Raw genomic sequence first — 4,366 nt, 5'->3', positions numbered from 1 at the left:
CGATGAAGCCGTCTTCATCGTAAACGTCATAGATCGATCGGATCATCATTGTTGTAAATATCGAAAACTGGATCACGAGAGCCCTCTTCTGTAACTTGAAGAAACTGCCTTTGATCCAAATAAAGCATCCACTTAACATGACACCGAGGATCTAAATTTGATTAAGAAATCAAATTGGGGCTCTGATACCAAATGAAGCTAATTTCAGTCACTCTTCAAAGCTAAAGAGAATTGCTCATAAGAACAACACAAGAACAAAAGTTTCTTAACAATATTTTCTTCTTGTTCGATTCTACAATAGCCAAGATGCTTAAATACACATAGGAAATTTGGCCCTTGAATAGCCAATATTTTCTTCATGTTCGACACCGTCTCCATAACTCTCTGTGTTTATTGAACTCTTAACTTGAAAATTTTGGCTCTTGAATCAGTAGAGCTCTGATACTATGTTAGAAGCAAAAGCTTCTCTCTCACAAAGAAACAAAACAAGCGTACTTGTTGCTCTGTTTTATAGAAGATAGAACAGAGTATTAGAGAAACTTGTGATTTTATTAATAAACTGGAAAAACTTGAGTTTTACAATGACGAGACTATGATTTTAAATACTTAGACACAACCAGAGAAAGAATTGTGTCTTTCTAAATCAAACGTTGTAACTGCTACAAACGTCACAATGCTTCTAAGCATCGTTTAATACAAACACAACCTCTAGCTTAATAATTAAGATAATTAAACTCAATTAAATCCAACACACTTTTGGGGTATCACCACCAATGCGCTCTCCTGCACCTGCAATCTTCACAGAGAAACCCAAATAAATCTCCTCTATTGTTTTCTCTATCTTCAAACAAATTGGAAACATTAGGGACACTATTCTGGCTCGGAGAGAGCATCATGCGTTTAACAATCTTCTTTAACAATGGTTCACGAGTAAATCTCGGCATCTTGTACTTCCCTTTTTTCATTACCACTGCTACGCCAAGCTCTTATAAAAAAAAACTGTTCTTTTTGGTAAATAATATTCATATTTTATATAAAAAAGAAGTAGACAAATGGTGTGTTTTGAAATATTCTAAAATCACTTACAAAATCTCACAGATTCTCATTTCATTTTCATTTTCCTTAAATTAAAATCTCTAACAAATCATCAAAATCTCCTAAAATCTTACTCAAATCTCTCCTAAAATATTAAAATCTAACCAAATCCTAGAAAAAACAAGTTGAATACCCCCCTCTTAATAACAAAATCTTACAAAATCACATTTATTTTCTTGTATTTTATAAATAAAAGTCTTAAAAACTCAACCAAATCTAAGTCAAATCTAAGTTCTAAAATATTAAAATCCTACCAAATCAAATCTAAGTTCAATACCCCTTCTAAATCTCACAAGGTACTCAAACGTAAACCGATTAAAAATTAAAAGTCTGTTACCAAAGCAACCCAAAACTTCCTTCCAGTATTGATTTTTGGAGTCGGTTTAGCAAATGATTTGAAAAGCCTGACGTCTCTTGACATATGACACGTATTTGTTGTAGTGCGTATCATCATCACTATAATCATACTAATTAGGTGACATTTGCAGAATATGCTAGACAGAGAAATAATAATATCCAATTTACTAAACATATTTGGTTTCAATTTTTCACTTACTGTTCTTCCAACTATAATTCTATTTTTCTGAACCAAAAAGCAAACAAAAATGATTCAATTATATGTATATATATATATATATATTACTGTACTTTCGTTTTTAGAGAAAATAAACAATTTTTTTTTCATATCAAAATGCCAAGTTTGAGCCTCAAGTTCTCAACTAAACGCATTAAAAGTTTGAATGATGAAATGCATTTTGGTGTGTTGTACACAAAATAAGTTACAAAAATGTGTATCTGAGAATACCAATGGTACATCACAGTCACTTGTGGATTACACTTAACCAGCAAATAAAATGGCTGACTTAATGTTTTCTCTATTTTAATTTTTTTGTTTCAATATTAATTAGTTTATGACATATTATTTACTCAACAATTTACGAATTTATTTGACGAGTAAAAATCGACACAATTTTTTTTTACTCAGTTTATTTTTTTTTTCTTTTTCTTTTCTTACTCAGAATCAGAGTAGAGTGTGTATGTATGTAATAATTGCTCTGTTTATATTACTTCCGCTTTGACCCTTTTAGTTCTTATACTTTAGGAAGGTCCAAATGTTTGACTAGATGGTAGTTTATTTAAAGGGTGAATTAGGTAGGTATCCAAAATCACAATTAAAATTAAGAATATAGCAGGCTAATTGGGAAAATTAAGTAACTGACCAAAGGGCAATATGAATTTACCAAACTACTCCCATATGGCATACACGCGTTGTTGTGGTGGCAATGGGTACATATGACGTGTTGGTCTAGTTTTGTAGGTGTGTATACGTAATTTTTTTAGTAATTAAGATACTATGTGTGTATGGAACAGAAATATCTGCGATATAGTATAAAACCCATATTTAAGTTTGAAATTGCATTGCTCTGATCATAAGAATAAAAATAAATTTGCATTTTTATTTTTAAAATTTTAAAGTTTTGTATATAGATACAAACATTAATAATTTTATAGATGTAAATGGCAGGACTTGGAAGTTTGAAAAGAATTACACATATATTAGAACAATTCTGAATTTAACACATAAAAAGAAGGTTCACTAAACCCTACAAGATACTACATTCAGAACCCAAACTGGGCAATAGCATTGCAAAAGAAAATGATATAAGATCATTTTTTGCAAAACCAGAAAATGGAACAGAATATTGAACCAAATGTGGGATCGATAGCTTGCTTGAAAGAGCCACAATCGAAAGCACCGTCGACGGACCTCAGTCTCATTACTCGAAAATCATACAACCTTACGGCAAATAGAGCCTTGTCAACATTTCTAACGAACCAAATTCCATTGTCAACATTTCTAATTGCTAAAGACGTAAAGACCATGAGATTAAAAATATATTGTTGTGTGTACTCACCATAATCTTCAACCTTGCTCTGCATTCTTTAGCACATTCATCTCCTTTCGCTGCCACTGTCTCCAAAGTCCAAACATGCCAACCCGTATCTTACAAAATCAACAATTCCATGCGTAAGGTAAAACACATGTAAAGAATCATCACAACAGCCATAAAGAATCATCACGAAGTTCCAATATCAACAATTCCAAATCACTTCCGCAACAATCAACTCAAGAATTTCCAAAAAGACTCAATCTTTGAACATAACTCATCCTTCCAAATTCAAAACAAAGCAATAGATCTAACACATCATCTAAGCATGAACACATAAATCAGACACTTAAAAAGGTAGACTTAAATAAGTTGATACAAGAATAACACATGATCTAGAGTAGTGAAAGCAGAACCTGTTCTCCGCTCATCAACAGTTGAAGTCTCTCTTTAAGCACAAGACCATGACGACCACCAGATTTGGGGATAACGAAAACAACCATTAATTGGGGCATGACCACATAAATCTGGTTGAATCTTTCCGTTTGATACAGTCACGCATAGCTAGACGGAGATACTCAGGCATCATAAGCTTATGACGAAGCTCCACTTTATCAACACCAACCCATGTAAGATTAGCGAGTCCTCAACCTCTCATTGCATTTGAATCAGTCGTCGTTGTTGATGGCCGTGGTAAACCCACAAATTTCTCTTTCGACGCATCGGTTTTTGATAACGGAGAGTCCATTGCTCTTTCTCTCTCGCCGGAGAAGATGACTCCAAAAAACAAAACAAAAAATACTTTACGTTCTGTGATTAGAGAGAAAAAAGAGAGTAATAGTCGAGTACCCAATCGAAATCCCTGTTTGCCGAATCGATTCACAGTCTCTCTTAGCCGTCTAGCAGTCGTTCCCTCCGACCCAGTCACAATCCACGCCAGATCTCTCTCCGTCAATCGCTGACGAATCTTTCTTCAACCCCCAGAAAGAACTCTCTCTCCTTCGTTGGCTTGTAAAAGAGACAGAGAATAGACAACTGTTGATCATGCAACAAGGGTAACAAAGTAAATAATATAGAAAATACAGAGAATATTACCTTCTCTTGGTTAGAATGGTTACTCAATGAAATATAGTTTTTTTTGTGCGCTTAGTTCTGCCAATTCCCCTTATTTAAACAGTGAGTGAATAACTATTATGACGAGCAATAATATTTGTCTCTTATATTTCGGATTATGGTGATTAAAGTCGTAAGATTATTAAAATCTCGTTACATAATACAAATTTTGCTATTAGTGAGAATGTTTTTTCTCAAATAAAATTGTGTGGTCTTGTCTGTTTGTTTGAGATGATGGTACACTTTGTTCCTCTGTTTATTACAGTACT

At 33.3% G+C, this 4,366-nt stretch overlaps 1 long non-coding RNA gene across 2 annotated transcripts; it reads right to left on the bottom strand.

Moving 5' to 3' along the window:
- Positions 1 to 2,580: 2,580 nt before the first annotated feature.
- LOC104730669 (uncharacterized) lies at positions 2,581 to 3,972 on the bottom strand. 2 transcript variants are annotated; one of them, XR_002035290.2, is made up of 4 exons: positions 3,834 to 3,972; positions 3,401 to 3,761; positions 3,012 to 3,100; positions 2,581 to 2,923 (listed from the first exon to the last, which is right to left on the bottom strand). It is a non-coding gene; the product is annotated as an uncharacterized LOC104730669 (long non-coding RNA). The 2 variants fall into 2 exon arrangements; XR_002035292.2 differs by having other exon boundaries at positions 2,581 to 2,893.
- Between the last annotated feature and the right edge of the window lie 394 nt (positions 3,973 to 4,366).

Source organism: Camelina sativa, chromosome 2 (genome assembly GCF_030686135.1).
Source record: "Camelina sativa cultivar CO46 ecotype springtype chromosome 2, ASM3068613v1".
NCBI classification, from domain to species: domain Eukaryota; kingdom Viridiplantae; phylum Streptophyta; class Magnoliopsida; order Brassicales; family Brassicaceae; genus Camelina; species Camelina sativa.
This window is presented reverse-complemented; position numbering and strand designations above follow the sequence as displayed.